Consider the following 17,903-nt stretch of genomic DNA (forward strand, 5'->3'; position numbering starts at 1 on the left):
TCATCATCATTAAGTCCCTCATATTTTTCCCTTCTCCTCTACTCTCTATGCTTCACCTGAGTCCTGTATTTGAAAATCAAACCTTCTGTTCAGCTCTGGACATTTCAATAGGAACATATGAAATTCCCCTGGTTCATTGAAAGTCCATCTTTTTCCCTAGAAGAGGATATTCAGTTTTGCTGGGTAGTTGATTCTCGGTTGCATTCTAAGTTCTTTTGCCTTCTGGAATATTATATTCCAAGCCCTATGAGCCCTTAATGTAGTTGCTGCTAAGTCCTGTGTGATCCTGACTGCAGCTCCACGATATTTGAATTGTGTCCTTCTGGCTGCTTGTAATATTTTCTCTTTGACTTGGGAGTTCTGGAACTTGGCTATAATACTCCTGGGGGTTGTTTTTTTTTGGATCTCTTTCTGGGGGTGATCAGTGTATTCTCTCAATTTCTATTTTGCCCTCTGCTTCTAGGATATCTGGACAATTTTCCTGTAAGAATTCTTTAAAAATGACTTTCAGGTATCCCAATAATTTTTAAATTATCTTTCCTGAATCTATTTTCCAGATCAGATGTTTCACATTTTCTTCTAATTTTTCATTCTTTTGGTTTTTTTTTTTGACAAAAAGTATTTTTATTTTGACATCTGAATAAGTGTTGATTCCTCAGGACACAGCCTTTGGCATTGTTTCCAACTTATTCATCAGCTTGTTGCACTGTGCCTTTCTTAGAAACATAGATACCATCCAAAAACTTTCTGATATCCTTGTTTTTGACTGTAGTGGCCTGTTGGACCAGGGCAGCTGAGTTTGATACAAGTTCAATGCCATTTCCTTCAAGAATTAGCTCATTTTTTTGGGCTTGAGAAACCGCACAAGCAACACCTGGTCTCATACACACTCTTTGGATATATTTTTCACCCAAGAAATTTCTGATTTCAACAAGTGAGCCATTCTCTTCAATGACAACATTGATGGGGAAGTAAGCATACACAGACCTCATCTTGTAATGAAAACCCAAAGTAACACCTATGATCATGTTCTGCACATGATTACAGATTGTGCATACAGTTGCAAGTTCTTTTCAATTTCCCCATCACTTGTCCACCTGGAGCCTTTTTTTTTCTTCTTTCCAAGAAGACTGAGTTCCATATTGATATGGTTGAAATCCCTGCGGAGGATTATTCTGGACCCCTTCACAATAACTGTCCAATCCTTCAGAGAAATGTCAGTATTTTCTGGAATGTACACAGTCTGGTTGCTTAGAATGGTCTTCATCCTGATTGTGAATGGGCCAAAGCCATTCTTTTGGTTTTGACGTATTGTGTCTTGATTTCTCATAAAGTCAGCAGCTTCCCTCAGTTCCATTCTACATCTGAGGGATTTGTTTTCCTCAGAGAGCTTTCTTATTTCTTTTTCCATCTGACCAATTCTGCTTTTGAAAGCATTCTTCTCCTCAATGACTTTTTGAACTGTTTTATCCATTTGACCTATTGCTGGTTTTTAACATGCTATTTTCTTCAGCATTTTTTTTGGATCTCCTTGACTAAGCTGCTGATTTCTTTTTCTTGTTTTTCCTGCATCTCTCTCATTTCTTTTCTCAATTTTTCTTCTATCTCCCTTACTTGATTTTCAAAATCTTTTTTGAGCTCTGCCATAGCTTGGGCCCAACTTCTATATTTCTTGGAGTCTTTAGATACAGAAGCTTGGACTTTCTTCTCATCTGATTGTATGCTTTGGTCTTCCATGGGACCAAAGTAATTGTCTGTGGTCAGGTTTCTTTTTTTCCCTGTTTATTCATTTCCTCAGCCTGTGCCCTGATTTTGGCATGCTTCCTGAGCTTTTGAGTATTATTAGGACAACTCCACCCCAAGGACTTTAGTATGTAACGCTCTGACTGCTCTCCTGGTCTGTTGAATGACCACAAACTCACTCCTCTGCCCTGGGGTGTGAGGGAGTTCCCTGCTCTATGAGGGTCCAGACTGTAACCAGGGGCTGACTATGATTAAATCTCCAGAGTCCTGTCAGATGACAGACCTCGGCAGTCTCCCTCCACTCCTTTACCTTCTGTGGGCTGAGTGCTCAGGGAGCAGTTGCTGGGAGACTCCTGCTGGGTGGCTCCACAGGCCTGCTTCCTGGGCTGTGCTGAGGGCTGAGGTGGCACTGAGGAGAGCCACACTGGCCTGGGCTTTGCACTTGCTCTGGTAGAGGTCTCCCTGCTGATCTTCCAAGTTGTGCTTGGTGTTCCCTGGGGTGCAGGTCAGGAAACTGCCCTTGCTGCTGTGAGCCACGGTTCCCAGGCACCCTGGGGATGCTGAAGTTCCTTGACTCTGACAGCTGCCCCTCTAACCCCATGGAGCTGAGCCTTTCCGCTATTTTCCAGGTTACCTTGGGCTGCAGAATTGCCTCACTGGATCCCTCTGTGGGTTCTGTCTTTCGAAAATTTAGGGTCCTTATTTTGTAAGTTTTGAAATATTATAAAGGGAGATCACCTAAGAGAGGATCTTCTCCTGTCAAGATCTTGGCTCTGCCTCCAAACAGGTCTTGTTGAAAAAAAAAACTCAGCAGGTATCTCATCCAAATAGCAGTCATGAGTGAAACAAGTCTGGCAAATGAAGGTCAACTTTCTGAAGATTTTTCTGGAGTGATCACAGTGAAATCCAGTGCTGTGAAGCTGGGTAGGTTTTGCTATCAAAATTAATCTAATTAACAATCTTGTATGCCTAACTAAAAGAATGCACAATAAACTCATGAAAATGTAATTACCACTTGCAGGAAAAGACCACACCACCATCATCAGTGCCTATGTTCCTATCATAATGAACCCTGATGAGGTCAAAGAAGAAATTTTATGAAGATATGGAGATGTCATTATAAATGAACCAGAGGAGCACAAGCTTATACTTCTTGGGGATTTTAGTGCTAGAGTAAAGTCAGACTAATAGACATAGCAGGGAGTCCTTGGGAGGAATGGAATTGGAAACAGCAGCAGCAATAGTCACTTACTACTGAAGACTAGTGAATCTCATGACCTTCTAATCATCAACATATCTTATATTTACCTAACTTGCAATAAAATTTCATGAATGCACATTGGCATCTAATAGGCTATGTGACTGTAAGGAAATGAGACAGATAGTGAGAGTGCTATACTGTTCATAGACTTTTCCTCTCGAAGCTACGTATCAATAAAAATGGCAATCCAAGGAAAAATGACTACCAGAAGAATTAATGCCAAGAGATTAGAGTGCTTCCCTGAAAAGAAACAGTTTGTTGCTAACTTGGGAAATTGAGCCAACACATAGTTGACACTAGTGGAGCAGAAAAGGAATGGGCAGATTTCAGAGATTTATACAGCCCTGCAGTTGTTCATCTGGGACCATCTTCAATCAATGCTGAAGTCATTGTTTACTTCAAATTGAGATCAATCCCTCCCTAGCTGAAGTTCCCACTGAAGAAGAAGTTTTGAATGCTATTAGACTTCTTTCTTGTGGCAAAGAACCAGGTAGTGATTCTATTCCAGCTGACATTTACAAGATGGGTGGGGGGGCTACTACTCATTCAAAAGTTGAAATTTCTTGAGTTATATGGTAAGAAGTTATCTTCAAGGATGTCTCCACTGTCTATCTCTATAAAGATAAAGGGAATAGATCTTCCTGTGACAATCACAAAGTGGTTTCTCTCTTAGTCAGTGCTGGTAAGGTTCTTTCCTGAGTCATCCTTAATAGGCTGGTCCTTCACCTGAAAGTTGTTCATCTAGTTGAGAGCCAAGTGGCTTCAGAAAGGGTCAAGGAATGGTCAATATGGTGTTTGCTGCCCAGAAACTCCAGGAGAAATGCCAGGAGTAGAACATAGATTTGTATATGATGTTTGTAGGTCTGACCAAGGCCTTTGACACTATCAGTCATGAGGGTTTATGGAAAATTATGTCAAAATTTGGTTGCCTGGAGAAGTTCATCAGTGTTGTACATCAATTTCATGACATCATGCATGCCTGGATTCTGGATAGTGGATAATGAAATATGTTCTTATGCTTTCCCAGTCATTCAGATACCAAAGGCTGTACCGCTTGTTCCAATATTTTTAGCATGTTTTCAGTCATGTTGTCAAACACTTTTAATGAGGATGAACTTGACATGAAGGTCAGCTACTGCACAGAAGGTTAATTTTTCAGCTTAAAAAAGGTTACAAACCAAGACCATGAATTTTAGTGTGGGATTTTCTGTTTGCAAATGATTGTACACTCAGTGAAATGCAACAAAGTATGGATCTGTTCTCTACTGCTTGTACTAATTTTGGCCTAATAACACCAAGAAACACAGGTGCTTCATCAATTACAGCAAATGGAGAAATTTTGAATTCTATGGATATGGTCACTTACCTTGGCAGTTTACTTTCTGGGGAGGTACCCAGAGCTAGTTCTTTGTTTGGGAAGGTCCAAAAGAAAGTATGAGAGAGAAGAGGTATTTGACTACTACACTGAAGTTCCACAGAGCTATTTTGCTGACTGCATTGTCTGTGAAACCTAACAGTGTACCAGCACCATGCCAGGAAACTGAATTGCTTCTATTTGAACTTTCTTAGGAAGATTCTGAAGATCACCTGGCAGGTTAGGAAACCAGACACTGAGATCCTTTCTCAAATTAAACTGCAAAGCCTTCAAACTCTATTACAGAGATAGTAACTCTGATGGACTGGTTGCATTGTTCAAATGCCAAACATATACTCTGTTTTATGAAGAACTCACACAGGGCAAGCTACTATCATTCAGCTGAATGTCAGTTCCAACTCACATGATGGTTAGAAAAAGTGATACAAAGATACTTTCATGGTCTCTCTTAAGAACTTTGGAATAATTATAATTATAAAATTATTTAATAAAATTATTAAAGCAATGCTATTAAGTGACTTGCCCAAGGTTACACAGCTAGGTAATTATTAAATGTCTGAGGCCAAATTTGAACTTAGGTCCTCCTGACTCCAGGGCTAGTGCTCTATCCACTGCCTCTTAATATTTAGTCTTCTTCTCTAACATAGTGTTATCATTTTGGTCCGTCTTTGAAGGACAACAGTTTTTCAGCCAACAAGGTATCACTATCATGATTATTCAGAAACATTGGTACCTTTTGAAATGGAGGTGGAAGGAACATGCTTTAGAACATCTCTTCTGTGCTTTTCCTCCTTTCAGCACAATTCTTATGCAGATTTTTGAAGACTCAGAGTAATATCTCAAAAATCCCCCAAGTACATAAACCTCTCTGGAACTGATCATTTGAAAACAATGTAATAAGACAAAAGATAAGGACTGAATAAACTTCCATGGATTAAATAAAAAAACTACACCATACATCTGAGAAGTTCAGAGCTTTCTAGGTGAAATCCAGAAGTCATTATACCTGCCATATATCTTTCTGAAAAGTTAGAACAATTTCTGAAGATATTTGTATTTATGACTATGTTTTTCTTTGCTAGTTCCTGAGTTCAAGCAAAAGACTTTGGCAGCAGCTATCTTTTCACATTTCTAATTTCCCTGTGGATTTTAAATTTCAATTCTGCTACATGAAAGCACACATATGAGAGTGGAGGTAACTTCATAGAGAAGATGAGTATAATATAACTTAGAAACCCCACTCTTTTTCTGCCATAGACACTTCTTTGCTTCAAACCCCTGGGTTATATAACCTGACTTTCATATCTAAAGATCCACTAGAAATGTCAAGGAATCGTTGGAACTGACATTCAGCTGAATGATATAACTTTTATAAGGAATGTGACCCTTGCCCCTCTGCAATTTCACTGAATTGTATAGCTTCAGAAGTATTGGATCCTGTACCCTTTCCTTACTTATATTACATCTTCCTGAATTAGCCTTTAATTAAAATTTTGACTACTAACCAGTAGAAGTTTTGATTACATTTAAATTATGCAAGTGGTTGACATGATATTAAGTGATACTTGAATCACTGATGGTATAAAGGTACAGAAGGAAGCTTTATTCAAACAAATAAGCAAGCAAGCAGGCAAGCAAGAAATATTCATTAAGTGTAAACTATATGGAAGAAGCTTGTGATTGGCACTGCTAATATAAAGGCGACAATGCCCACCATCAAAAAGTTAACACATACACGTAAAAGTAAATTCCAAATAATTCAAAGTAAATTTTGTGTGTGTGTGTGTGTGTGTGTGTGTGTGTGTGTGTGTGTGACTGGAAACCTGACAAGAGAGAGTTTCTAAAAAAGAGAGGGGAATGGGGAGTGTATTCCAACAATGGATCAAACATAATGCTCTCTTTCACTTTTAAAGTTCTTTATAACTTGGCTCTTCCTACCTTTCCAATTTTCTTACACCTTATTCCCCTCCATATAGTCTATAATTCAGTAATACTGGCCTTGCTACTGGGCATTTTCACTGACCATACTCTATATCTGGAATTTCTCCTGCCTTGTCTCCTTATCTTTCTTTTTAATTTTTCCAAAACAACGGGGTTAAGTGACTTGCCCAAGGTCACACAGTTATGTAATTATTAAGTGTCTGAGACAAGATTTTAACTCAGGCCCTCCTGATTCCAGGGCTGGTGCTCTATCCACCGTGCCACCTAGCTGCCCCCTGTCTCCTTGGTTTTCTTAGCTTCCTTCAAGTTTCAGCTAAAATCTCACCTGCAAGAAACCTTTCCTGATCTGCCTTAATACTTACCAATACCTTCCCTCTGTTTATCTCCATTTAATCCAGTATATATCTTGTATGCATTTAACTGTTTATATAAATACTAGTTATCACTAGTTTGTCTTCCTTGTTATAATGTGAATTCCTTGAGAGAATGACTCTTTCAGCATGGTTTGTTACACAATAGGCACTTAATAAATGCTTGTTTACTGAATGACATCTTGCATGTAGATATCACCTTTGTCCTTGTGGGAGCATGAAGTTCTTCAGAACAGAGTATGATGATAGAGAGATTTGTAGAAAGCAGTAAGATGCAATGAAAAACTGGTTCCTTTTACATTTACAGGCATTTCTAAGATTTTCCCATTCTCTAATAGTCTCCTATATTCAGACTCTGCACTCAGAAACAAAAAGAAGCATTTATTTGGCACTTTCGAAGTACAGTAGCAGGTACTGGTGATGGGAAATCAAAAATGAAAAATAGTCCATGAGCTTAAAGAATAATAACTATGATGGTGATAATTAGTATTTATATAAAACTTTAAGTTTTGTGTTTTTTAAATATTATCTCATTTTATCTTTAATAAGTACCTAGATAGGGACATAAGTACTATTAATAATCCCATTTTACAGATGAGGAAAATGAGGTAAATAGAAATTAAGTGATATTTTTGGGATCCCCTAACTGGTTAATGTCTAAGGAAAGATTTAAATTCAGGTCTTCTTGACTTGAAGTCTAGTGAGTGCCACCTCAGTGCCTTGGAAAAGGTTACATTCTATTTAAAAGGAAAAGTGACTAGGTGCCTATGCTCTCATACAGAGATAGCCTTTTTTTCTAAGTGAGACTAGCTCTTAATCTTGAGAATTTGAATTGAAGAGCACTAGAAAGGACCTTGTTGTCTTCACTGCTATCCTTCTCAGTGAGCCAAAAATAATCTCTCTCTCTCTCTCTCTCTCTCTCTAATCACCAGAAATTCATCATTAAAAAGATATTTTGGGGCGGCTAGGTGGCACAGTGGATAAAGCACCAGCCCTGGAGTCAGGAGTACCTGGGTTCAAATCCGGTCTCAGACACTTAATAATTACCTAGCCGTGTGGCCTTGGGCAAGCCACTTAACCCCATTGCCTTGCAAAAAACTAAAAAAAAAAAAAGATATTTCTTTGATTTGAGCATTAACCTCTGCTGAGTATTTGTTCTTTGAAACTAGAAATCCCTGGGAAGATAAACACATTGACACTAAAATATGTATGAATAAATTTTTTACAGACTTTTATCCCTGAAGGGGAAGGGGGAAACCTGGAAGTATTGGATCCTTGGGAAGAAGAAAGTGAATTGAAAGGAGGAGGAAGGAGAAATAATCAGAAGAGGGAGAGGTTGAGCTTGAAGACAAACTTTGCTTACATCAGGATTTTATCTACTCCTTTGAGAAGATTGCTGGAATCTGCCTGTCACTGTAAGGATTAGGGTTGGTCCTGCACAAATTGGGCTGCTCTAGTAAGAAGGGACCTTTTGCCTTATGTTTATTAATAGCTCTGCTTCTGGCTTTCTCTGCTCTGCACTCACTAGATGCCCATTCTTTCAGAATATGTCTGAGTGAGCTGAAATACCCAGGGAGCAGAATTGTTCCCAAAGAAAAGAAAGAACTGTAACCCCAAACCTCAGGGCTTCTTGACCAAGGTGCCAATTTTTATTGTGGAGCCATGGAAAATGCAAGACACATGATTCTGCTGCCTGTGATGGCACCCGGAAATTTTTTGAGAAGGTAATTTATAGTAGTCTGTAATTTCCAAATGCTATACCTACAAAGATGAACCAACCACAAATGATTTTGAACAGATGTTTTTTTTTCCTCTCAATATAACATATGTACTAGAGCCAGCCTTTCCTAATCTACCATAAACATAATCGAAAACTTGCAATTGGGGATTGGGTTGGAGGACTTTAATTTTCAATGGTAATATTCATTTTACCAGAATTGACTTCTTTCATACTTGCCTGTATTTATAAAAAAGTAACAATGGTTTGACATCTTGATTTTTTTTTTAGGTTTTACCCCTTCTTTTTTTTTAACATTAGCATCTATAAGAAGATGCTCAGATTATTAATGGTGCCTTTTGGTTTGTTACATATTAAGGCAATATTCTTTACTGCATACAGTCAAAGGGGAGAATTTGATGCTGAACTTAAACTCTATGCTCAGCTTATATAGTAATAATAGTAAAAGAAATTTGAAGGACACTTTTTTTTTTGGTCCAATGAATTTGATCAGCATAGATAACTCCTTGTGGTAATGCATACTGAAACTGCTTAGCAACCTAAAAATCTTGGCTAAATTCCTTCCTTCTGCAAGAAGTCTTTTCCAGGCTTCCTTAATGCATCTTCCCTCAACTGTTTGCCTTCAGTTTATCCTGCACCTCATTTTTACATAATTGTTTGTATATTACTTCCTTTCTGTAGACTGTGAGCTTTATAAGGGCAAAGACTACTTTGGTACACTTAATAAGTGCTTGACTTGACTTTTTTTTAACATATTCTTTTTTTTAAATTGTTATTTTATTTTTTCCTAATTACAAGTCAAAAATGTACAAGTGAAAACATTTGTTTTTTCAAACTCTAGTTCCAAATTTTCTCCTTCCTTCCTTCCTTCCTTCCTTCCTTCCTTCCCTCCTCCCTCATTGTGAAGTCAAGCAATTTGACATATGTGCAGTCATGCAAAACATTTTTATGTTAGTCATGTTTAATTTATATTCTCAAGGAGTTGCCTGAGGCACTGAGAGATTAAGGAAATACCCCAGAGTCATGTTAGTATGTGTCCAAGGCAGGATCTGACTCCAAGGTCAGTTCTTTAAACACTATACCATGCTACCTCATATATAGTAGTACCTTATGGATTAAAAAGTGCTTCACAAATATCTCATTTCAGTTTTGCAATTATTCTGGAAGATAATTATACTTAGAAGTATTACCCTAGGAAGGCTACTTCTCTGGGGGAAGTCTAAGAGAAAGAATCTCTCAGGTAGTACTTGTTTTGAGATATTATCTGACCTGGTTTATTGGTCTGATCAGTTGTATTCTAACTTATCAGTTGGATTCTATTTCCTGGATTCCTATTTCTCAGTTGACCAGTTGAAAAAAAGTTACCTTTTCTACCCAAACTCTCCCTCTATTTCTTTGAAAGTAGCACACTGCCTACTTAGCATTTTTTTCCCCTGAGTGACATTAGCAATGTCTTAAATAAATTTTTAAAAATTGTTAATGAAATTTAAAAATAATTAAAATATTTGAACTTAAACAACAAAAAAGATTTTAAAACTAGAATTGTATAGGAAGCCACAAATTCCCATTTCCACACTTCTCACTTTTTTTTAAAATTATTATTGAAGTATGGTAAAGATGGTAGGCAAGTATGAAGAATAGCTCAGTTCTCACATCATACCACTTCCAGGAAGATCTAGAATACATACCAGACTGAATCCTAATTTGAGAAATCCAAGAAAAATGATACCAACTCATTTTTCCAGTCCGGGTCAGCATAAGGAGATAGAAAGAGATCTGAAAACATTGAGGTCTGACCAGGAGTGTGCTGCAAAGAACATTCCAATACTCAGTGACTAAAAGAAGACAGAGACTTTTCACTGCAACAGGAAGAGGTCAAGGGTGTTCCTGTACATGGTGGGAATGGGTGCCATATGGTAGTTCTGTCATTCAGAACCTATTTCTGTGTCCTATATCCAAAGTAGACTGAAATAGGGAAATGCACCCAAGTCAGAAGAGAATGCATTGAGGAGAGAGAATTTAAGATACACTGGCTTATTTGAAAGTCATAACCAAACAGCATATTTCAAGAAATCAGAGGAAATACCTCATTTGTCTGAGAACCAGAGGACAAAGTAGAAATGGAAAGATTAACAATCATGTCCCAAGAGAAACATGCAAATGAAAACAATTAGGGATATTATAACTTAAATCTAGAAGTTCCAAATTAAGGAGAAAATATTGCAAATAGACACAAAGAAAGAATTCAAGTACTGAGAAGCCAGTCAGGATCATATAGTATTTGGCAGCCAGCACTTTCAGGAAACAGAGAGCTTGGAATATAATATTCCAGAAGGCAAAGGCTCTAGGCTTACAAAAAAAAAAACACAACCTACCCAGCAACGCTGAATATAAACCAAAAAGGGACAAATGGATCTATAATGACATAGTGGTATTTCAAGCATTCCTGATGAAAAAAACCAGAGGTAAGTTGGTAAATATGTCAGCACTCACAATGGACTTTTTATTTTTCCATGTGGGGAGATGATACATGTAGACCCTTAGAACTCTATTTTCAGTAGGGGCATTGGGGAAATCTAATTAGATAGAAGGCCTATGAGTGATTATGTTATGTTCTGATGATATTTAAAGAACATTGGAAAGGGTAGGGAAGAAGAATACATTGGGAAAAGGGGCAAGGGGAAAGAGGAATGGGAAAAATTATGCCCTGTAAATGTAGTGCATAAGGAGGAGGCAGTGGTATGAAGAGAGTGTGATGTTTGAAACTCACTCTCATCTGAACTGGTCAAAGGAAGGAAGAATGTGCATATTCATAGACAACTGGCTACAGAAAAGCATCTTACTCAACAGAGAAATAAAAAAGGAATGGAGGTTAAGGGAAAGAGAGGGAACAAGATGGAGTATAGATTAAAAGAGGTATCAGGAAGAAGCAAAACAAATTCTAAAAGAGCATTTGGAGGAAAAAAAAGAGAAGAAAAAGTATACAAAAATAGAATGGAGAAAAATGCATAGCTGGCAATCATAATCATGAATGTGAATGAAATGAATTTAATCATAAAGTAGAAGAGGATAGCAGAATGAATTAGAAGCCATAGACTAACAAAATATTATTCATAGGAAACATACTTGAAACAGAATGATACACATAGTTAAACTAAGGGCTCAGTTAAATTAAGGGATCTATTATGCTTCATGTGAAATAAAAAAATGTAAAGATAGCAATTAGTATCTCAGACAAAGTGAAAGTAAAAATAGATTCAATTAAAAGAAATAAACAGGTAAGTCACAAAATGTAGATGAATTAATATCAGTATTAAACATATATATAAAACAACCCCATTGCCTTAATAATATCTATATCTTTATCTATATCTGTATCTTTATCTTTATATCTGTATCTATCTCTATCTCTCTCTATCTCTCTTTCTATCTCTCTCTCTCTCTCTCTCTATCTCTGTTTCTATCTCTGTCTCTGTCTCTATCTCTATACCAAATGGCATAGAATCTAAATACTTAAAGGAAAAGTTACAGGGAAAAATAGAATCTAAATAGAATCTAAAACACTTAAAATAGAATCTAAATACTTAAAGGAAAAGTTACAGGGGGAAAAATAGTAAAGATTATAATATTGGGGAACTTTAGAGTTAGATAAATCTAACCAAAAAAAAAAATAGGAAAGAAGTTAAGGACCTAAATAGAATTTTAGAAAAGTTCGATATGATAGATTTCTGGAGAATATTGATTGAGAATGACAGTAGTATACTTATTTCTCAACTATGCATGACAATATCACAAAATTTGACTATTAGGTCATAGAAGCTTCATAAACAAATACAGAAAAATAAAATCCTCTTGAAACATTTCTGATACTTTCTCCTCAAAGAAATAATGTTTCCTACATGACCTTTCTTCTAAGATTATACTTCTGTTTCAATCTAAATCTATATTAATTGATGGGTTTATCCCTAGCTTTTGTTTCACTCTTTCATAGAGTTGGACTGCCATTTATACCCAAAAGTCCATCATCCTTCCTTATTTTCAAGTATTAATTTCAACCTCTTCTTTACTTTAGAGAACAGACCTTTGAGCCTTATTTTCAATCCTTATACATCCATACTGTCTACCTTGACTGGGGAGTCTGGAGGTATAAAATTCCATAGATAACATTTTTAAGAATCACAATTGGAACAAAATTGATAGACATAACAATGTCAACATAGTCTTCTCCTCATTACTCCTACTGCTGGGAAATAGGGCAAGGTAATTTCATTACTACAGATATCACCACCCCTAACCTAGATCTTCTGACTTCAAGTTCTCTTCTTCCTTCCATTACACCACAACTATCTTTTTTTAAAATCTATTTTTAGTAAAGATATTATTTGAGTTTTACAATTTCCCCCCCAATCTTGCTTCCCTCCCGCCACCCCCCCCACAGAAAGCACTCTGTCAGTCTTTACTTTGTTTCCATGTTGTACCTTGATCCAAATTGAGTGTGATGAGAGAGAAATCATATCCTTAAAGAAGAGAAGAGAAGTCTCAGAGGTAACAAGATCAGATAATAAGATATCTGGGTTTTTTCTAAATTAAAGGGACTTTGCACTTGCACTTTGTTCAAATTCCACAGCTCCTTATCTGCATACAGATGGCACTCTCCTTTGCAGGCAGCCCAATATTGCTCCCAATTATTGCACTGATGGAATGAGCAAGTCCTTCAAGGTTGAACATCACTCCCAAGTTGCTGTTAGGATGCACAGTGTTTTTCTGGTTCTGCTCATCTCACTCAGCATCAGTTCATGCAAATTCCTCCAGGCTTCCCTGAAATCCCATCCCTCCTGGTTTCTAATAGAACAATAGTGTTCCATGACATACATATACCACAGTTTGCTAAGCCATTCCCCAATTGAAGGACATTTACTGGATTTCCAATTCTTTGCCACCACAAACAGGGCTGCTATAAATATTTTTGTACAAGTAATGTTTTTACCCTTTTTCATCATCTCTTCAGGGTATAGACCCAGTAGTGGTATTGCTGGGTCAAAGGGTATGCACAGTTTTGTTGCCCTTTGGGCATAGTTCCAAATAGCTCTCCAGAAGGGTTGGATGCGTTCACAGCTCCACCAACAGTGTAGTAGTGTCCCAGATTTCCCACAACCCTTCCAACAATGATCATTATCCTCCCTGGTCATACTGGCCAATTTGAAAGGTGTGAGGTGGTACTTCAGAGAAGCTTTAATTTGTATTTCTCTAATAATTAATGATTTAGAGCATTTTTTCATATGGCTATGGATTGCTTTGATCTCGTCATCTGTAAATTGCCCTTGCATATCCTTTGACCATTTGTCAATTGGGGAATGGTTTTTTGTTTTTAAAAATATGACTCAGTTCTCTGTATATTTTAGAAATGAGTCCTTTGTCAGAATCATTAGTTGTAAAGATTGTTTCCCAATTTACTACATTTCTTTTGATCTTGGTTACATTGCTTTTATCTGTGCAAAAGCTTTTTAATTTGATGTAATCGAAATCATCTAATTAGTTTTTGGTGATATTCTCCAACTTTTCCTTAGTTATAAACTGCTCCCCTTTCCATAGATCTGACAGGTAGACTAGTCCTTGATCTTCTAATTTGCTTATAGTATTGTTTTTTATGTCTATGTCCTGTAACCATTTGGATCTTATCTTGGTAAAGGGTGTGAGGTGTTGGTCTAATCTAAGTTTCTTCCATACTAACTTCCAATTATCCCAGCCATTTTTTATCAAAGAGGGAGTTTTTATCCCAATGGCTGGACTCTTTGGGTTTATCAAACAGCAGATTACTATAACCATCTCCTTCTTTTGCACCTAGCCTATTCTACTGGTCCACCACTCTATTTCTTAGCCAATACCAAACAGTTTTGATGACTGATGCTTTATAATATAATTTTAGATCACCTTCTTTTGTACTTTTTTTCATTAAGCTCCTGGCAATTCTTGACTTTTTATTTCTCCATATGAATTTACTTACAATTTTTCTAACTCATTAAAGTAATTTTTTGGAATTTTGATTGGTAGGGCACTAAACAGATAGTTTAGTTTTGGTAGAATTGTCATTTTTATTATATTAGCTCTACCTATCCATGAGCAGTTGATATTTGCCCAGTTATTTAAATCTGATTTAATTTGTGTGAGAAGTGTTTTATAATTGTTTTCAAAAAGATTCTGAGTCTGTTTTGGCAAATAGACTCCCAAATATTTTATATTGTCTGAGGTTACTTTGAATGGGATTTTTCTTTCTAGCTCTTCCTGCTGTTTCTAGCTAGACATATATAGAAAATTTGAGGATTTATGAGGGTTTATTTTTATAACCTGCAACTTTGCTAAAATTGCTAATTGTTTCCAGTAGTTTTTTGGATGATTTCTTGGGATTCTCTAGGTAGACCATCATGTCATCTGAAAAGAGTGAGAGTTTTGTCTCTTCCTTCCCAATTCTAATTCCTTCAATTTCTTTTTCTTCTCTAATTGCTGATGCTAACATTTCTAATACAATATTGAATAGTAGTGGTGATAATGGGCACCCTTGTTTCACCCATGATCTTATTGGGAATGCCTCTAGCCTCTCCCCATTGAATATAATGCTTGTTGATGGTTTCAAATAGATACTGCTAATTATTTTAAGGAACAGTCCATTTATTCCTACACTCTCTAGTGTTTTTTAATAGGAATGGATGCTGTATTTTGTCAAAAGGTTTTTCAACATCTATTGATATGATCATATGGTTTCTGATAGGTTTGTTGTTGATATAATTGAGTATATTAATAGTTTTACTAATATTGAACCAACCCTGCATTCCTGGAATAAATCCTACTTGATCATTATGTATTATCCTAGTGATGACTTGTAATCGTTTTGCTAAGATTTTATTTAGGATTTTTGCATCTATATTCATCAGGGAAATAGGTCTATAATTTTCTTTCTCTGTCTTAACTCTTCCTGGTTTAGGTAACAGTACCATATTGGTTTCATAGAAAGAGTTAGGCAGAGTTCTATCTTTCCCTATTTTTCCAAAGAGTTTATATAGGATTGGAACCAATTGTTCCTTAAATGTTTGGTAGAATTCACTTGTGAATCCATCAGGCCCTGGAGATTTTTTTTAGGGAGTTCAATAATGGCTTGTTAAATTTCTTTTTCTGAGATAGGGTTGTTTAAGTATTTAATCTCATCTTCATTTAACCTGGGCAACTTATATTTTTGTAAATATTCATCCATTTCACTTAGATTATCAAATTTATTGGCATAGAGTTGGGCAAAATAATTTTGAATTAAAACTTTAATTTCCTCCTCATTGGTGGTGAGTTCACCTTTTTCATTTATGATACTAGCAATTTGGTTTTCTTCTTTCTTTTTTTTGATCAAATTGACCAGAGGTTTATCAATTTTATTGGTTTTTTCATAATACCAACTTTTGGTTTTATTTATCAATTCAATAGTTTTTTGCTTTCAATTTTATTGATTTCTCCTTTAATTTTTAGAATTTCTAATTTGGTATTTAATTGGGGATTTTTGATTTTTTCTTTCTCTAATTTTTTAGTTGCATGTTTAGTTCATTGATTTCCTCTTTCTCCAATTTACTCATGTAAACATTTAGAGCTATAATATATCCCCTGAGAGTTGCTTTGAATGAATTCCCTAGGTTTTGGTATGTTGTTTCATTATTATCATTATCTAGGATAAAATGGTTAATACTTTCTATAATTTTTTTTTGGTCCACTCATTTTTTAAAATGAGGTTATTCAGTTTCCAATTGTTTCTGGGTCTATATCTCCTTGGCCCAGTATTGCATATGACTTTTATTGCATTGTGATCTGAGAAAGATGTATTCACTATTTCTGCCTTTCCGTAGTTGATCATTAGGTTTTTATGTCCTAGTACATGGTCAATTTTTGTATAAGTTCCATGTACTGCAGAGAAAAAGGTATATTCCTTTCTATCCCCATTCAATTTCCTCCATAAGTCTACCATATCTAATTTTTCTAACAATCTATTTACCTCCCTAACTTCTTTCTTGTTTATTTTATGATTCGATTTCTCTAGATCTGATAGTGGGAGGTTGAGGTCTCCCACTAGTAGAGTTTTGCTGTCTATGTCTTCCTGTAGTTCTTTCAGCTTCTCCTCTAAAAATTTGGGTGCTGTTCCACTGGGTGTATATATATTCAATATTGAAATGACTTTATTGTCTATGGTACCTTTTAGGAGGATAAATTTTCCTTCCTTATCTCTTTTAACGCTATCTATTTTTGCTGCTGCTTTGTCTGAGATAAGGATTGCTACCCCTGCTTTTTTTTACTTCAGCTGAAGCGAAATATATGTTGCTCCAACCTTTTACCTTTACTCTATATGTATCTCTCTGCTTCAAATGAGTTTCTTGTAAGCAGCATATTGTAGGATTCTGTTTTTTAATCCACTTTTCTATTTGCTTACGTTTTAAGGGAGAGTTCATCCCATTCACATTCAAGGTTATGATTACTAATTCTTTATTGCCCTCTGTGCTATCTTCCCTCTGTTTGTATTTTCCCCCTCCCCCCCCTTTATCCATATTCCCCAGTATTTTGTTTCTGAATACCACCCCCTTCAGTGTGTTTGCCCTCCTATATCACACCCTCCCCTTTCTTTCCCCTTTCCCTTTTTCCCTTCCCTTCCTTTTGTTATTTCCCCACTCCCCTTCCCTTTTCCCTTTTTAATACTTGAAAAGTTAGATGTTTTATAAGTTGACTGATTATGTGTAGGTGAACTTTAAGCCAAGTCTGATGAGAAGAAGATTCAGGTGTTTCTCCTCTGCTCCCTTCTTCCCCTCTTTTACCATAGGTTTTTTGTACCTCTTAGTGTAATGAGATTTACCCCATTCAATTCTCTCCTTCCTCCAGTCTCTTTCCTGTTCCCCCCTTTTTAAGGAGGTAGTGCTTTTTTAGATCATTCTAAGTCATAGAAAATTCTGAGTGTCTGTCCCTTCTAGTTCAGTATATTCTATTGAATAGAGTCAAAATTCCTGAGAGTTATTAGAGTCTTTTTCCCAAGTGGGGTTAAAGCCAGTTACAACCCATTAGATAGCAGTCTCATGGATAGGTCATAAATGTCCATCATTTCTGGCTAGGTGTATTCTCTCTGTTAGAGTTACAATTCTCAAGATTTATGAGAATCTCCCCCCCCCCCCCCCCATGATGGGATATAACCAGTTTCAACTTACTAGATTGCATTTTTTCCCTTTTACTACCCCCCCCTTTTAACCTTTTCACGTGTCTCTTGAACCTCCTGTTTGATGTACAAATTTTCTGTTTAGCTCTGGTCTTTTCATCAGAAATTTTTGGAATTCTTCCAATTCGTTAAATGTCCATCTTTTTCCCTGGAAGAGAAGGCTCAACTTTGCAGGAAAGTAGATTCTTGGCTGCATTCCAAGCTCCCTTGCTCTTTGAAATATCTTGTTCCAGGCCCTTTGATCC

General features: G+C 36.4%; 1 pseudogene; it reads right to left on the reverse strand.

Moving 5' to 3' along the window:
• Positions 1-686: 686 nt before the first annotated feature.
• On the reverse strand, positions 687-1,267 carry LOC141502055 (large ribosomal subunit protein uL6-like; annotated as a pseudogene).
• Positions 1,268-17,903: the final 16,636 nt, after the last annotated feature.

This window comes from Macrotis lagotis, chromosome X, assembly GCF_037893015.1.
Source record: "Macrotis lagotis isolate mMagLag1 chromosome X, bilby.v1.9.chrom.fasta, whole genome shotgun sequence".
Lineage (NCBI taxonomy): Eukaryota > Metazoa > Chordata > Mammalia > Peramelemorphia > Peramelidae > Macrotis > Macrotis lagotis.